Source organism: Alligator mississippiensis, chromosome 5, assembly GCF_030867095.1.
Source record: "Alligator mississippiensis isolate rAllMis1 chromosome 5, rAllMis1, whole genome shotgun sequence".
NCBI classification, from domain to species: Eukaryota; Metazoa; Chordata; order Crocodylia; family Alligatoridae; genus Alligator; species Alligator mississippiensis.
The window spans coordinates 149,631,065-149,650,153 of record NC_081828.1 but is presented as its reverse complement, the minus strand read 5'-3'; the positions used below and the strand labels follow the sequence as shown (position 1 = coordinate 149,650,153).

Sequence of the window (19,089 nt, the reverse complement as noted above, 5' to 3'; positions counted from 1 at the left end):
GCCTGATGAGGGAAACCATTTTGGACCCAGGGATATAAGCTGGGCTGCAGTTTGCTGCAGGAGGAAGGAGGTAACATCAGGCTGAGACACTGCTCTGACCAGAGTCAGGAGGTAAAGGCAGGGGCTATGGGTGGGGGTGACCCCCTGTCCTGGGTAAGACAAAACTGCACCCTGCCAGGGAAGGGCAGTCTGGTAGGGCTCCTGGCGGCATGGGAGCCCCCAGGAAATGCCAGGCCAGATACCTCCCCGGTGAAAGGTGGGCCAGGGCACCTTATAACCCCAGCCCCACATCCCTGGTGGTGTTCTTATGAGTAGGGGAGCCCAGGGCTTGTTAAGGAGCCCTGAGGCAGAGCTCAGGCTGGAGGAGGGACCTGGGGCTGTGCCCAGGTGACAGGGAAAGCCTGGGGATGCAAGAGAGACTCTCAGTGAGAGGGGCCACAAGCAAAGTGGCCCCGTGAGTGGGAGTGAATGAGGAGGCCCAGTGGGGGCATAGTGGCCCACCCAGTTGCAAAATAGGTCTACAGTCATAGAATCAGTCAGTTAATGCCCAGGTGAGGGTAGCGGGAGACACCCAACAGACTGTGCTGGGGCTGACCGAGGTGAGGAGAACTAAGCCCAAATCTGGGTGAGGCTGGGCAGGATGAGTGGGGCCCCTGAGAGAGGTCAGTGTGAAAGAGGGTGGGTGAGAGACAGTGGAGTGAGTGGGACCCCGGTGAGAGAGGTATAGTATGTGAGTGGCCCTCTGGGGCTGTAGAAAAGAGCTACAACTGTGTGCCTAGTTTGCTCCGACCATAGGCTGGAGAAGTAACACCAGGGTAACATCTGCGAGGCATGGGAGCTGTGGAGGGAAAGTTGGAGCAGGCATTAGGACCCTGTCAGTAGGGTGAGGAATGCGTAGCTTCCCGCCTTAGTAACAACTCTCATATTTTTCCATCAAGGTGTGGCAGGAGAGCAAAGTGGGTGGTTATCCCAGTAGCAGGGTTGCCGGCGAAGACCTGACAAGGAGGCCATCCCATTATACCATATTATTATAAATTAATTTTATTATTTTGTACTTTAATAAATACAGTTGTATAGCCCAGCATTATAAGCCTCTCTAAGAGAAAAGGTAGTTGTAGGAATTTGTTCAGTTTGAAGCATCATCATCTCTCCCTATACAGAGAAACAACTGAATTAGTGCTAGGGGCTAGGGACAGAAATTACACATAAACCAGTATAAGTGATTAGAGATTGGTTCAAATCTGTAACACATTGCACATAAACCACTTTCAAAGTGGCTGAAACTGGTTTACACTAAAGCAAGATGGATGTAGTATCAGACTTAACTGATTTAGGTTAAATTGGTTTATTGAACCTTCCTCACAACCCCCTGCTCCATGCAGACTGAGTGGCTAGCACTGACCCAAGCTGTCTGCTCAGACAAGCAGAGGGGTGTGCTCTAGTGCCCCCCAGCTTCTGGCTGGGGCTACTGCAGGCATATGGCTGCATTTCTGGAATCAAAAGTGAATATCTGTTCTCTTGCTTATCAGTTCAATCTGTGCAGCTCAGACTATCCTGAGCTGGGCTGCAAAGATTGAACTGATTCAGCCTTGTGCTTTTTGACTGCCTCTATTTAGCCAGGGAGTCATGCCAGGAGAAGACTGCTATATGTACTATCACAGCTTCCTCCCAACAGATCTACCAAACGAATGGCAAGCTTTGAAACTTGTCAGCACTCTACAGTGCTCCACACAAGGCTTATGGGTTGAGATTGCCCAGCAGTAAAGGTCTCTGAGGCCCTCTCGCTCACTTTTAATGCTGTGTTCCTAAGCTCTGAGTTAACTAACAAAACTAGGGGCATCTATACCCATATTCTGGGGTGAGGAGGGCACTTTAATTACAGCAGCTCTGAAAGTTGCTCTAATTAAATCACCCACAGTGTCACATGTATTCAGCATTCTGCACTTCAAAATGGTGGTGGGGTGCTTTAACTACAGCTCATTTGATGAGATATAGTTAAAGCACCCCTATCTCCATTTTGAAATGTGGGGACACTGAATACACAACACAGGCTACTGGAGCGTGCTAATTAGCATGCTCCAGCAGACTCACAGGAGACTCAATTAATCAAGTCTGCTCCAATGCATCCTAATTAGCACACATCAGAGCAGAGGCCTATCACATGTATATGTGCTCTAGGTCGCCACTACCTCAGTTCTCAATGGATTTTCTGCTAGAACTGAGGTCCATTTGTGAATCTGGATCATATGCTATAGGAATCCATTGGCATACCTGCAGAAAAGAAAAACTTCCAAACTTAATCAATGCCAGGTTGCTTTGAGGACCTCTAATTTGAAAGAAAAGGTGTTTAAAAAGAAAATATTCTCAAACATACACACATACATGTACACAAACATACTTGTAATAACAGGTTTTTAAGACATAACTGATAAATGGCAAAATATTTGCCTTTATTTGTAACAGTTTCAATTCAAGATACCACTAACAATGAAACACGATTGCTGAGCTGGGCTGAGAGTAGGGTAACTGAGATGAATTAAATAGACTCGATACAGCAATGGGTTGTGCTACTTCAATGTAGAATTTAATTAAGGTGGATTTTTTTGTCTTTGTTGCATGATTCTGAAGGTCCATGCACACAATGTAATTTCCTGAAAAATTCAGCTTTTTAACCAACAGATTTATTTTTTCACTTATATATTATAGTCCTCTTGGTTAAGGGAATGTACATCCTCAGCACCATACTTCTATGCAAAAAGTATTAATAGTTTGCATGCAAAAAGACACAGGCTTTAGAAGGGTAACAATCTTATTTTTAAAAATTAATTATAATCCTGTGAAGAATTACTCGCACGCTTAACTTTATGAACTCTGGGTTATTTTCACTGAAGTCAATTGAGGCAGAATTCTCTTTCAAGTAGTGGATGACCAAAGTATGGCTTGAGACTAATTCTGAGTTACCCAACTAAAGTGTAGGAGCTATTATATTATTACCTTGGACATGTAAGTGCCTTTGTTATGGGAACAGGATCACCCTCCAGAGATGTGTAGTCACCTTCTTGTTCTGATAATGGGGGCATTTATGCTCCCAGAGGAGGTAATAGAATCGTTCCTACATTTTAACCCAGGTAACTTAGATTTGATTTCAAGTTGCACTTTGGTTGTCCATTAGATGAAACAGAATCCTGCCCTGGTGCAAACTTAAATGTGCATGCAGTCTTTTTAGTATTTAGCCCAGAGAATATTAGGCACAAATGTCAGGGAATGTGTCATATAGATAAAAAAGGAGAATGTTTGAAGGCTAGGTTATATGAGTGGCTTTTAAGGAGAGATTTTAAGATGGGAATGGTATGGAGTTACCTCGTATACATGTGAAGACCACCTTTTGCAACCTTGGAGGAAATATGGAAAAAGGAGGCAAACACCACGCAATAAGGCAAGCACATCACCCAGAAGAATTGCTAAGAATGATCAGCCAAGCAAAGCAGCTTTCTGTGAAAAAGGTTTTCTTGTTTTGGATTGTGAGCTTTCCATCACAGCCATAATATATATATATAATTTATGTGATCGGCAGCTTTTCAATAATACATTATCTGATCTGGTTGTGAATATATTAAGACCAGGGATTGCAAAGCCATGAATAGCACTCCCCACTGCACATGTGAACAAGTGTATATCTTAAAAGAGTTCTGCTTTGAAAAAGGATTATATTGTCCTCTATTTGGTTTTAAAACAAATCTACTCATGAGTTTAAAAAAAAGAGAATATTAAAATTCCTGTTCTCGCTGCCTTTTTTGGATAACAGCATGGTTTGTGTCTCTCTGCTGAATACATGATTTCATAGTTCTGTACTCACACTTATTTATTTCAGTATCAGGAGTATTCATTTTGAGTAGCTAGCTCCCAATATCATCAGTAACTTCCCTGCCCACCAATCCCAACTGGTCTAGATATTTGACTTCTCCATGAAAAATTGTTATAGGTAGGAAAAATCAGATACATTCTATACAGTCTCTTCACTTATTTCCCCTGGTTAAGTGTAAAAGATAGCAGCACACAACACTGACGCACAGATAACTATACAAGTTTGTACTGTAACTTGTTTTCAGAATAATGAGATCATTAAGAGTAGGTGCACCTTGTTCTGAGAACTCACACTGAAACATGTCTGTTAGGCAATGCACATTCTCCTTGTCAGCTCCCAGATGATGGGGTCCATTGCAAGGCCTGCAATACTCCACCTAGCAAATTTATCTGCTAAACACTACAGTGAAGGTTTGCAATGGCCACATAGGCCGCGTGCAGACGAGCGTGGCGGTGCAGTATGTGGTGCTACAGACACATCTGCAGCGTCACATACCACACAGTCAGATGCTCTCTCAGCTGCAAGGGAGCACTGCCTGTGCATGCACTGCTCTGCTTCTTCTTTTTTTCCCCCATGGTTTTTTTTACCCCTGGATCAAAAAAACCTGTAGGGTAAAAAAAAAGCAGAGTAGTGCATGCACAGGCAGTGTGCACCGCTCAAAAGTGTAGCCGAGTCACCCAGAGCCACGCTGCGGCTGCTGGCCAGGCTCTGTGCAGCAGAATTGCCACTGCTGCAGCTCCAGAAGGCCCTCAGGACCCCAGGTAAGGTTGCTGGAGCAGCCCAGTGCTGGCCACAGCCTCTCCTACCCCACCCAGGGTAATTTGCCATGTACCAAAGCGTGCATGGCACAGGCATTCCCTGGGGACAAGTAGCAGTAGTTCAAGATGCGCTACTGCTACTTGTCCCCAGGGAAACAAATGTCTGTGCTCATCTGGATGCAGCCATAGCTACCATTTTATATCAAAAGCCAACCAACCACCACAGCTATCATCTTAGGAATGACACTAAATCTACATTGTCTGCATTACAAACATATCTACTCAAATCCCATCAACCAGGGTGGACACCTTAAGGATCTGAAACAGGGATTCCTACAATATAAACCCCAAACTGTAGCCATTCAAATCAATAAAGCCAGACTCAGACCTCACTCTGATTGGCTACAATACCAAGTCTGGGACAAAGAAAACAGAATCCCTCTGTTTGTTACTACAGCCTCCAGCCTGAACACTTTAGACACATTGGGTGCATATCCATGTGCCTGCTTTAGGCATGATTAGCCTAAAATTGACATTTTTAATGTGCCATAACAGCATAGGTCTACAGGTGCATGCCCTTAATGCACCTTAAAAATGGTGCTTTTAGGTTAATCATGCCTAAATTTGATACCTGCATAAAGCAGGTGCAGATAGTTAAGGTGCTTTAGGAGATGTGTAGATGCCTTAAGGCATCTTAATGCATGTATGTTGACCAAGTGGGCTGGAGCCAAGACTGCAGGTCCTGCACTGCTGCTGGATGCCACCAAGCAGCAGCAGCAGGTGCTATTGTCCCAGGTGCAGACACTGGAGTTGGAGTGGAAGTTCCAGCACCAGCGGTACCTGTTGGTGGGCCTGGTGGGACTAAGTCCCAAGCTGGTTGGCACAGCAACAGGTGCAGCTGCTGCTAGAACTGCCGCTCCAGCTCAGGAATTTGTGCCTTAAAGAACAGCACCCACCGCTGCTTCTTCTTGGCAGCACCCAGTGGCAGCGCAGGGCCCTACAGGCTTGGCTCCTGCTTACTCTCGACCAATGTGGGGGGGGGGCAGGAACACAGGGAAGGGATTAGAGCCAGGGCCAGGACCAGGGCCGGGCCCATTGCATTTGGGGAGCCTGAAGGCTTCCACCCCCTCAGCTGGCGCTGGGCTGTATGACCCAGCTACTTTGCCAGGGGCGTCAGGGGGCTGTCCAGGGTACAGTTCAGGGCAGGCTCCGGGGGGGCTGTCCAGGGTGCTGTGTAGGGAAGGCTGCAAATGTGGCCACCAAGGGAGCTGTGTTAAGGCACCTTAAAGTGTGCACATGTAGACACGCACCTAAATTGTCTGAATATGCCTTAGGCTATGGTGCATTAAGTTTAGGTATGTGTAAATTCACATGTAGGCATGCCCATCATTAACGACTTCAACCCCTCTTTGAAAAAGATGACCATCTCAAAGTAGGCACGGGGGACAAGTTTGGCCTGATTTACAGATCAATCTCAAAAGGTGTCTCTCAAGTTACAGGCTACCTAACTCCCATTCTCACTAAGGCATTAGACCTTGCAACAGACCCAGATAGCAGTTGTAGCCCCTCAATAATACGGACTCCATCATTACTGGACCAAATAACACAGAATATAACATCCAAGTTTTATGCACTTGCAACTCTACCAACATTATGTATGCCAGCACCTGCTTACAATGCCCCTTTGCTGTCTACTTTTGATAGATTTTGCTCATTTGGATTCCTAAAATTGCAGCAGTGGAGGATAAGATTTTTTCTATATGAAAGGTATCTTTTAAGACCTGGATGAAATATATTAAACAGCTAGGTGTTTGGCTAAGCAGATGACCATCATATATTTTAAGAGATAATATTTCAGTAAATAAAATGATCCAATTATTGGGTAAAAGTGAAAGCAGACTCACGGAGAAATTAATAAATTAAATTACTTAATACTGATGTTACTTTCTCTAATTTAGAAAATGGTTAAATTATCTCTACGGGGAGCAATACCAAAAGTTACTCCAAGGAGACTCGAAGCCCACAAAAACAAAAAGGGGCTTAGGGTTTCCAAATATAGAATTATCCTAAGCTGCAAATGACTGTTCATAATTACATTCTTTCTTTAGCTGCACTATCTGGCAGGATTTCTACCATCCTCCCACTAGAGTCATCAAACCTTTAAAAAGACCAAAAAAAAAAAAAAAAAAAAATCAAAGGAAGAAGGAGAAACTGTAAAAGCCTTCATGTTATCCCAAGGGTATTTCTTCAGGTTTCTTTGGGAAGATTAGCTGTGCTGTCTGTCCCTTGTGACAGGATCATTAAGTCCTTTTTCAACACATGGTATGGGCATTCCCCTGCATCACGATAGGGTAAGTAATACACCAATGATGCTGTCCCCCAAATCCCATCCTTTTACATAATTTTGAGGGGAACACTCCATTCCTTTTTCTTAGGATCAACTCTGTGTCCCACTGAAACCATCAGACTCTTAGGGCACCTACATACATGCCTGATGCCTGTTTTGGCTCATTCTAATTAGGATGTGTCAGCGCAGACTCAGTTGATTGTGCTGGAGCGTTTTAATTAGAATGCTCCAGCAGCCTCAGTGTCATGTGTATTCAGCGGCCCTGCATTTCAAAATGGTGGTGGGGGCGTGGGATGCTGGATACATGAGACACTGCTGGCATTTTAATTAGAGAGGCTCTTAGGTACTCCACCACACCCTAGAGCATGTGTAAAGACACCCTTATAATTTACTTTTAATAAGCCCCTAACTTTCTGAGGAAGAGCTGCCAGTTCCTCTACAACCATGACACTTAAGGTAGTTTCTCTGTCCTCCATATTCATTTTAAGTGTCTCATAGTTCAGCTGAGAATGATAAACATTATCACATGCTGAATCCCGTCCTTCTTCAGCACACATAGAAGTCCTAGAAATTGTCCCTTTTGCCAGCCAAAAATGTGAGCCTACACCACATGAAAAATGTGCTAGTCTCATTGAAACAGGAAGAATGTCTGAGTGAAACCAGATAAACTGGTCAATGTTTTACCAAAATTTACCCATTCTTCTTCAGTCAGGAACATGACTAAGATTAAGTTTGAAGGAAGATTTTTTACTGCAGGTAATGCAATTAGTAAGGGTAGTTTCTTGTGGACATTTGTATCAGGAGGTTTTGCTCACCACTTTCACCTCTTAGCAAAATAATTTGAGCTTAGGAAGTGATTGACAACCAAGATGTCAGATAATTTTAAGCCATCTGCATTACTGCTTGCCTGGAGTAACTGAACCATCGTTGATAGCTCTTTTAATATAAAAATCCGCATCCTACCCTCATCTAATCTCAAAATTGTATGCGATGTTACTTGGCCTATATTACTCTCACATGTATATTTCAATCTCTGAAAGAGAGATGGGGAGTTGAGTTAAATATGTGCCCTAATAACAGAGAGAGCATATTCAGATATTAGACTGAACTACAGGAACTGCTAGCAGGCCTAAAATAAAATTAGATCAATTTAAAATCATAAATGTACTAGACTCCTGCACACTAACTATGGCCTATCAGGCAGACATATATGCCAATGAACGTAGGGAGCAAGGTATTAATTTAAGACACATTGGACATTTTTACACATGGATGCGCGACAGCGCCGGATGCTTTGAAAAGCACCTGGGACTGCAGCACACGCATTTGTATAAATGGCAAGAGGCATGTCAGCACACAGAAAATGGCAGTGGTTCACTTATGAACTAAAAGATGTTGAAGGTGTTTTAGCTCAAAAGCACACTGCTGCTATTTTCTCCACACTGATGTGCATTTTGCCGCTTAGACAACTGCATGAGATGCACCACCATGCACGTCAGCTCACACACAGGGCAGACTCAATTAATCAAGTCTGCTCTGATGCACTGCAACTCCAGTGCATCGCAGTGCAAAAAAGTATGTATATAGATGTCCACTGGGTGCATCTACACATGAAATGAATGCAATGCAATAAACTCTGTGGCAGTTCGCACCAGAGTCAACTATTCCTAGGCGCAACATCTACATGCCAGGACAGCAGCAATTCAAGCTGGAGTGAAGCAGGCCCCTGGCTGGCTGGGTTAACTAGGGACAATGTATGACCACGGTCAGCATCTACACGTGTTTTGGCACAGTAAAGTACTCTGCTGTAAGACAATACTGTCCCTGACAGTACTATCCTATGGCAGAATTAATTAGTTTACTGTCGGTGATGCTTTATGGCAGAGTTAATTAGTCAATTCTGTAGTAAAGTATATATGTAGATGCACCCATTATGTGGCAAAGTACTAATGCTGAAAATGTGTGATCAGATGTTATAGAAATAATGTCCTGTCATAAATTACCAGTTGAGATAGAACTGTATAGGTTAGATTCATTTTCTTTGCTTCACAAGACTACAATTTGTTTTTAAGACAAATTGCAGTTGAACCATCAAGGGCAAAGGGTCTGAGCTTAAGAACCTTGGAAAGTTCATATGTCCTACCAGTACATTTACATGGCAGCACGGACACAAAAATCAAGATATTCATGTATTAAAAAACAATCCTGACTGTATGTAAAGGAAAACACATATGAGTGAGTGGTACATGAGACTGCTGTGGAACTGTGGCATGATATAGCAGTTTATGGGTTTATTTTTGCCACCTGCTTGCCAGATATCATTTTTTGCTTTTGTTCTAGCAATATTTTAGGTTGTTATCGCATTTGTATTTTTATGGCAAAAACATCATAACTTTTAATTGTACAATATGTTGTGAGCCCTGCTCTAGTGTTAATTAAAATGAGACTAAATTGCAAGAGATATGTCCAAATATGAACTATATCTTAATTACTTACTGTGAGCCATTGCATGCAACTCATAAAATTAACATCCTTTAAGCCTAACCTAAGTTTTGTGTTTATTATTGTTCAAAAACTCATGAGATCCCTTCCAACCCTAATGAATATAACATTTATGAAAAACCTCTTAAAACAGGTGCCTTTGAACAACATAGCTGTAGTTACACTGGTTTCAAATTGTTTGTTCACCTACCCATTCAAATAGGTTTAAGGAAGGGATGATCATTATATGGGAATGTTAGTTCTGCTGCACTTTCAGGATGTGGACCTCATCTGGTGTACGTTGGTATAGTTCCATTACTTTACTAATATATTCCAAGTGAGAATCTGGCTGTAGAGAAATTCTGGATTGAAAGGATCTCTCCTACTGAAGCAGACAATATGTTCAAAAACTTCCTTGCTTTTATTACATTTTTTGGATGCTGTTAAAGCTCTAGCAAGATAACAGTGATTTTTAGTGTACCTTTCTTTTCTTCCACCATTCCCCATATAAAATACTGGGCAATTTAGAGATGGTCATTTCCTATTTTTAAAGTATTATCATAATTTAAAGCATTTAAAGCATGATTATAATACTGGTACCATCACCATTAGTACAGCACACTGATACAATTGCTGATCTATTTGTGTTGCCCTCAAAAGTCTGTCACCTAGAGTATGATTTAAGTCCTTAAGTTCTTCTGAAGAACAGTGTTGAGTTTCACTATATTTTCTGATGCCACTACAGGTTTTAATTTCCAATTTCAAGTATAATTAACGTCTTAGGCCCAGTAAGCATCTAAACACTGCTGCACTGCAAAAGCTAAAAGACATATTCCACAAGATGACAAAACAGGCACTCATTTACAATGTCTATGAACTACATGTTGTGACAAGGTATCTAGAATGACTAGATGCTTCTGTTTTTTACTTAATCCTGCTTACATTGCAAAATGCAAGTTTACATACACAGCTGGGCCACAAAGACATAATCAGAAGTGTGGGCTTTGTTGCAAAAAAAGTAATTGGAAAAAAGGCTGAATTTCAGCACAAAACTAAGCTTCCAAGAGCTTTCCCCAAATTCAGGCAGGGTGATTCTATCTACCATCTCAACAAGCTGCCATGTCAACTAGATCCATAGTTAAACAAATGAATATCTCTGCCAATCTTCTGTCCCCACAGCTCCCATTAAAACACTCAGGAAAATAAATAGAAATTGTGGAAGGAAAAACACATAAAGTAAATATAAATGAGCTTTGGGAGGAAGGGCAGCATTGTGATTAAAGCAGAACTTATTTCAGGAATGGGATAGGTTTTTAAATTCAGAGCCAAAAATTCTGACACCTCACCTGCTCATCCTTCTTTCTCACGTCTGTCTCCAACATTTTAAACATCTTCAAACGAACACCATTTTCAATAAAAACCTATACCATAATAACCATGGAAATATTTACTTTATTTTTCCAAACTCTGGAATATGGAATTCCTCCAATTACCTAGCCTAATATGCAGCACATGCATCCAGTGAGTGAGAGAACAACCTTATACCTTAATTTATTATGTATAAAAGTAAGAAAGTTATGCCACTGGAAAGGAACGAATGGGTCCATCTACTTCAGTATCCACTCTTCAACAGCTGATAATACTATGTGCTTGATAGGAAGAAATCTTTCAGTGGACAGTTGTAGGAGAATCTGCCTTCAGGAAAAGCTGCCTTCTTTAACTGAATGCATTGAGCTTGCTCACATACAGCAGGTTTGTCCAGCTTTCCAATGGAGAATGTAGGTATTGCTTTAAGATCTGGATAATCTTCACATCTCAGATCTTAAAATTTCACATCATAATTTGTTCCTACTGTCCAGAGAGCCAGGCAGCTAAACAGAAGAATTTGTCTGAATATAGATTTAACATAGTATTCAATAGAGGGGAAACTGTTCTGAATTTGTCATTGTGTAAGTTTTGATTTTGCTATTACAGGTGTTCAGCCAGAAAACACATCAACTAGTCCCACCTGAAGTCAGTAGCAAGACAATGCAAGATTATTAAGTGGAGTAGCCTCCAGAAAATTTTTGGTTTTAAAACAGTAGCCCACATTTGAAGATAAAACTGAAAAAGAAGTGGAAAGAACTTGATCACTTTGTACATGTATGAGAAATGGAAATGGCAAGAAGGGAGACACTGGAGAGAGGAAGTAGAAGGGTAGGAAGAGCACAATTCTGGGGCTGGGAAAAGTGGTTGTTTTTTCCCAGATCCAGGTCTGTGCTCCAAATATGTGCAAACATTCACTAGATCGAGCTAACCTGTTTCCGATCCAAGTTAGTTCACCTCCTCAGGTGAACAAATTTAAATCTAGCCTGGCATGTTTTGCATGATTTAACCTCCCTGAACATCTGCACCCTAATTAAGGCAATCTAAATGTAATGTCTGCACATACTATAGTTCTGCCCTACTATTAATAATGCAGAAGGCACCTCTTCTTATCTTCACTTTAAGTCGCTATGTCCCATTAGATTCTAATTCAAAAGACTTAAAGGTTTTTACACAACTAGTAATTTCTCTAAAGTTGTCTACAAAGCAGCCTGGCCAAATTTGAGGTTTATTTGGTGTTATCTTCTCAGAAGCTCCTGGCTCCTATTTCTCCTGCCCTGACAAAATGGGAAAAATAGCTCTGTGTGGAAGTGGTGCACTGGGACACAGGACAGAAGGGCACTTTTCCCAGCTCTGCCGAAGACCTCTTGTATGATCTTAATCTTTTGGTTTCTCAGCTATACTCATGTAAAATGGACTTTTATACCTGTGTGGAATCCAATGAAGGATTGCATGTTACACTATAAACTCTTCAAGGCAGGGATTATCTTACTATGGGAACATACCCTATCTAGAACAATGGGACCATTAGAGAGAGCTGTACTGATACAAATAATACTCATACCGTATTATACACACATGCACACTGCTGACTGTTCTCTTTTTGTGAAATGTATTCATACAAATTTTAGTGCATGCGCATATAAAAATATTATTTCTGAGTTATCATGTCATTCAAATAATTTTCTATTCCCTATAATTTCTCTCACACAAACACAGAAAGCTCTTATGATACTGATCGGTGAAAAATTCTGCATGAATTTTCTTGGAAAAAACATAAAACTTTATCCCAAATCCATTTACCATCTTCTGATAGATCAAGTTTGGCATCAGTTATGTTGTAAGTACTATTATGTGCTTTATAATCCACTTCTCCCAGAATTTATCACCACTGTATCTTGAAGAGCAAATGTATTTTGACCCTTGCTATTTCCAGTCTCTTTAAAACCTAATACATAACCCTGCTTAAGCATCTCTAAATGTGTTCTCAATTTTGTTTTCCAGGTTTTCTGGAAATGTTAACCCTTCACACTTTTCAGTCATTCTGGTTGCCTTTCTTTGAACCTTTTCAATCTCATCTGTGTCTTTTTTATAGCCTAAAATTATACATATGCACAAAATTAGGCACAGCTGTCCAAACATTGTCTAACAAGCCACTTGCAAAGCACTAAAATAATTTCCTGACTTCTGCCTTTTTTAACTTCACTTACGCATCACGTTTTTTTAAAGTTATTTTATATAAGGAATGGAAAGAAGTAAACTTCCTAGTAATATTTTTGCTTGTTTTTTGTTACGAGTTAAACCACTCAATGCAATAGAAACTCCAAGAGAAACAGTATTTTTTCCCCTTAAAACTTAACTAATTATTTAACTTAAATTCTAGAAGGTGGAGGGTAAAGGTGGATGGAGAATATAGTTTGCAAAAGTGGCATGGATGTGCAAACTACTGCTGGGTTTGATTTTTTTACATTATCAAGCTAAATAAGCCCAATTATTTCATATGAAGAATGAGATTTCTGGTATATAATAGCTACTATGCAACATGTTAGCACTGCTCACTTAAAATATTTCAGTCTACTATCCAAAGCTTCTTTTAATGATCTTGGCATTGGTGAGGCCAGAGCTGGAGTACTGCATCCAGTTCTAGGCGCTGCGCTTCAAGAGAGATGTAGAGAAGCTTAAGAGAGTTCCGAGAAGAGCCAGTTGTATGATTAGAGGCCTGAAGAGCAAGCCTTATGAGGAAAGGCTGACAATCCCTGCATTTTGGAGGGGATTTGGTGGCAGCTTACAAATATATTGGGGGGGAGAGCATCAGGGGCTAGGCAAAAAACTATTTACCAAAGTGCCCCAGGGGAAAACCAGGAGCAATGGTCATAAACTCCTAGAAGAAGGTTTCAGACTGGATATAAAGAAAAACTTCTTCACAGTTTATGTGAATAGACTCCCAGTAGGGGGTGGTGGAGGCACCGACCCTGAATATCTTCGAAAGGAGACTGGATGTACATCTTGCTGGGGTTATTTGACCCCAGCAGTCTTTTCTGCCCAGAGCAGGGGGGTTAGTAGACCTGATGATCTCATGAGGTCCCTTCCCGCCCTAAACTTCTGAGAATCTGTGTTTAGTTTAAATAATATTCTTTTTTGTTTTGTTTTTAAAGGTAAGGAAAAGAAAGCAATATGAAAGCCAAATACATCTTAAAATTAGTTTTGGAAAGATACTTGTACCATAAAAAAAGGCAAAGTAGATCAAAGAACCATAGAAATTAGTGAAAAAGACCTATTATATCAACTGGTCCATATCTTCTGCCAGGGTACAATTGCTCCCTACACTGTAAGCATAAATATTTGCTCTGATGATTATTATGAAGTAATAAGAAGCTAAAATCAGTAACATATGTATTATAAATAATATAACAGACTTTTTATGAAAAGATTGCATTTTAATTTGCCATCTGCACACTGGTTTCTAATGTATTATGGGTGATTGCTGTATATTTTTAATATGTAACTTTAACAAAGAAAACTCATCCACAAGTTTGCAGCTTTCCCATTTTAATGTTTTTTTTTTAATTAAATATATTCATTAAAATGTAGTGCAATTGCCAGCAGAACTCTTAACTTGGACTGGCAGATTTAAATTAGCAAGATGTGGAGGTAGAGGCAACAATGGAGAAAGATGGAAAGAAAGTAATAGGTATGTACAGGAATTTCATTTAGATTGACATACCTAGGACTGGGTTGATTTAAATGCCCAATTATGCAGGTATTTATGAGTTGTAATATGGTCAAAAAATGGCACATCCAATCTAATTTAGTTCACTTGAGTATGCACCAACTTAGATTGAAAAAGTGTTATCCTAATCTAGGAAAGGGTTAACCCGATCTTTTAAAGGCCTGTATGTAATTTGCAGTGCTGTTCCAGAGCTAGGAAAACCTAATGCTCACTCCATCCTGGGGGGGTGGGGGGGCTAGCTAATACCATTCCCTCCTCCCCAGCTACCCATGCACAACCCTGACTGAGATATTTTTGTCCCCCCCGCCAAACTTCCCCTCCCCCTAACCAAGCAACACCCCCATCCTTGCAGATCCACCAATCCACCATGCAGGCCCATGAACCCCTCCAGCCCCAGACTCACTAACCACCCTTGAGGATCTGCCATCCCCCCACCCTGAGTTACTTACGTCAGGCTCACCATGCAGCTTCCAGGGAGCAGTGAATAGCTCTACAAGCTGGTCCCAGCAGCAACAAAAGACTACACTTCTCATTCCCAGTCTAGATCTAGGTAGCCTAAAGTAAGTTGCCTAGATCTAAAATGGATGTTCACACCCTAAGACTGTAAAACCAGTGAGGGGAAAAAGGTTAAGAAGTTGCTGCCTGAGTAAATGAGGGGACAGAGGAGTGGAGCTGAAGCTGGAGAACAAGCAGAATTGGGCCTGGACTGTTCACTTTAGCTCCTATCACAACGATGCCTCAGGCCCCTGGGTTACCACAGCAATTCTGCTGTCTTCCTTAAGGGTTTGCCTTAATTTAATTTGAAGTCCACACTTTATTGGTGGTATCAAATAGATCCTTCATCACCAGCATCATCAAGACCCTCCCCCGCACAGGCAGCTCCATAGTTACTTTGAAATAGTCTAGACAAGGCTTAAGAAACTATTGTGTGATACAAATTACCTCAACAACTACATGAACTTTCTCCGGACCAGGAGAAAGCAAGAACACAAAGTGGCAGGAAAAGATGATTTCAGGAGAACCAGTCAGATGTCTCAGTCAGGCACAGATATGGTACTGGAATAGCAATTGTTTCATAGGAAAATGGTAGGTGTCCACACTAGCTTTCTTGGATATGTTGATGGTTTTTGATGCAAGTCATTAGATTTTGCTACACTGCTTTATGGACCTTGCATATGAAGGGCATGGAGCTGACTGAACTATGTAATAGAGGACCATGATGTGCAGTCCTTTCTTTTCTTTAAGTTCCTTGACCAGAGTTATCTTGCAGCGGTCAATCCAGTCTGATCCCCTATTTAGCTTATTTGTTAGGGCAATGGTGGAAACTGTAAGATGCTCTACAGTTGTGGTTGCATCTGCAATGACATCTAGATTTACATGTCTCAAATCACAAATGGTTAGTACTATTCCCAAGATCTTCCAGTCAGACAGCGTGATGGAAGACAGGTTTAATTGTGATATTTCTGAATTAACTGTGTTCATGTTGTTATAATATTGTATGACGCAGGCTACTTCCCTAGCCTATGCACAGAGAAGGAGGGATTGAGTGCCAGGGCTAGCTATATACAAAGTGCACCATTAGCAGCAGCAAAGTCTGAATGGCTTTGTTTACATATATCCGTAAAAACTACTTCACGGTAAGGGCAGCTAGGATCTGGAACCAACTTCCAAGGGAAGTAGTGCTGGCTCCTACCCTGGGGTTCATAGATTCATAGATTCATAGATGTTAGGGTCGGAAGGGACCTCAATAGATCATCAAGTCCGACGCCCCGCATAGGCAGGAAAGAGTGCTGGGTTTAGATGACCCCAGCGAGATGCCTATCCAACCTCCTCTTGAAGACCCCCAGGGTAGGGGAGAGCACCACCTCCCTTGGGAGCCCGTTCCAGACCTTGGCCACTCGAACTGTGAAGAAGTTCTTCCTAATGTCCAATCTAAATCTGCTCTCTGCTAGCATGTGGCCATTATTTCTTGTAACCCCCGGGGGTGCCTTGGTGAACAAATACTCACCAATTCCCTTCTGTGCCCCCGTGATGAACTTATAGGCAGCCACAAGGTCGCCTCTCAACCTTCTCTTGCGGAGGCTGAAAAGGTCCAGTTTCTCTAGTCTCTCCTCGTAGGGCTTGGTCTGCAGGCCCTTAACCATACGAGTGGCCCTTCTCTGGACCCTCTCCAGGTTATCTGCATCCCTCTTGAATTGTGGCGCCCAGAATTGCATGCAGTACTCCAAATGCAGTCTGACCAGCGCCCGATAGAGGGGAAGTATCACCTCCTTGGACCTATTTGTCATGCATCTGCTGATGCACGATAAAGTGCCATTGGCTTTTCTGATGGCTTCATCACACTGCCGACTCATGTTTATCTTAGAGTCCACTAGGACTCCAAGATCCCTTTCCACTTCTGTGCCACCCAGCAGGTCATTCCCTAGGCAGTAGGTGTGCTGGACATTTTTCCTCCCTAGGTGCAGCACTTTGCATTTCTCCTTGTTGAACTGCATTCTGTTGTTTTCTGCCCACTTGTCTAACCTGTCCAGGTCTGCTTGCAGCTGTTCCCTGCCCTCCGGCATGTCCACTTCTCCCCATAGCTTTGTGTTATCTGCAAACTTGGACAGAGTACATTTCACTCCCTCATCCAAGTTGCTGATGAAGACATTAAAGAGTATAGGTCCAAGGACCGAGCCCTGCGGGACCCCACTGCCCACACCCTTCCAGGTCGAAGCCGACCCATCCACCATGACTCTCTGGGTGCGACCCTCTAGCCAATTCACTACCCACTGGACTGTGTAGTCATCCAAGTCACAGCCTCTTAACTTGTTCACCAGTATGGGGTGGGATACCGTATCGAAGGCCTTCCTGAAGTCTAAGTATATGACATCCACCCTTCCTCCTGTGTCCAGGCATTTCGTAACCTGGTCATAAAAAGAGACTAGATTGGTCAGGCACGATCTGCCTGCCACGAACCCGTGTTGGTTTCCCCTCAGCATAATTTGTCCTGCCGGGCTCTCGCATATGTGATCCTTGACAATTTTTTCAAAGACTTTGCCAAGGATGGAGGTGAGACTGACTGGCCTATAGTTGCCTGGGTCCTCCTTCCTCCCCTTCTTGAAAATGGGGAGCACATTGGCCCTTTTCCAGTCCTCCAGGACTTGGCCCGTGTGCCACGAGCATTCGGATATTCCCGTCAGTGGCTCTGCAATGATGTCGGCCAGTGCCTTCAGCACCCTTGGATGGAGCTCATCCGGGCCTGCCGACTTAAAGGCATCCATTTCTTCCAAGTGACTCTGCACCATCTCAGGGTCTATGCATGGAAGTCTGGCGCCTTGCTGCTGCCTCTCTACAATCCCAGTGAGAGACTTGTCCTGCCCCTCACTTAGGAACACTGCGGCAAAGAACTCGTTGAGGAGTTCAGCCTTGAGCCATTGAAGAATGTTCAATGTACTTTAAGAAGTGGTTTGATGCTTACCTGATGGGTCATTTGAGCCCAGTTTTCCTCCTGCCCAGGCAGGGGGTCGGACTTGAAGATCTACAAGGTCCCTTCCGACCCTACTTCTATGATTCTATGATCAGCAAACCCAACACCCAGAAAGATGGAGAGGAGGTAAGCATGACAATGGGAGAGCAAGCTGGAAACAATCAGCCTGACAGCTCCTGGCCTGAAGAGTACTGGGCACTGAGAAGCAGAGAAACTCTGGAGAACTAGAAACATGAAAAGAAACAGCTGAGTGTCTTGGGGGGCATGGAGGAGTTGGAGCATGAGGACTGGATTAAGAACAGAGGGACTTCTTAACCCTTTTGGAGGGGAGAGAGAACTTCTGGCTGGCTGGCCTGTGCCTCAACAAATGCCGTTACTCAAAAGACTGTCTGTTTGCTCCTTGAAATTGTGGGTTGCACTGGCTGGGTCTACATGAGACACTGACTGCGCAGTTGTTACTCTGCAGCAGTGTCCCTGAATGGCTTTTTGGTGACACTAACTGTGCAGTAGCTCATTACTACTGTGCAGTAGTATCATATCACACTTTATGCCACATGATGCTACTGCACAGTAGAAACAAGCTGCTGCGAAGACAGCATCTCGTGTAGATGTGGCCACTGAGTTGCTCTAGGAGGAGATGAAGTCCCTCTCAGGAGAGAAATGGATGTGAGCTCCTTGAATCAGGACAACAGAGAGAAGGTGCTAGGGAAGGCGAGGGACCACAAGGACAGAGTCTCAGAATGGCAAGGAGCTCAGACTCTTCCCTTGCTCTCTAGAAGCCACAGCTGGGTGGCTTCAAGGGGGTATTTTCAAAGTCCAATCAAGGCTGCAGTAGTCCCAAGCAAGCACTCTGTGACAGAAAGAAGTTAATACTGAGTCTAAAAAAAAATAAAAAAATCTATGGGATCAAACTGGTTAAGCCAACAACAATTTCAGTGAGTACTAAAAGCTGAATAGGAGTCTGTCAGTCCCTTGTGTTAAAAGATGCCTTAAACCGATCTTAGTAGCAAGACTGGCAATTGCACCAAGACTCATAAAAAAACAAGCTTCAAAAGTAAACAGTTGGAGATGAGC

General features: G+C 42.6%; 1 protein-coding gene across 12 annotated transcripts in view; it reads right to left on the bottom strand.

The window, feature by feature from the left end:
- The window catches only part of ZNF385D (zinc finger protein 385D), a 752,238-nt gene that overhangs the window by 44,969 nt on the left and 688,180 nt on the right, over positions 1 to 19,089 (bottom strand). The window lies entirely within an intron of this gene.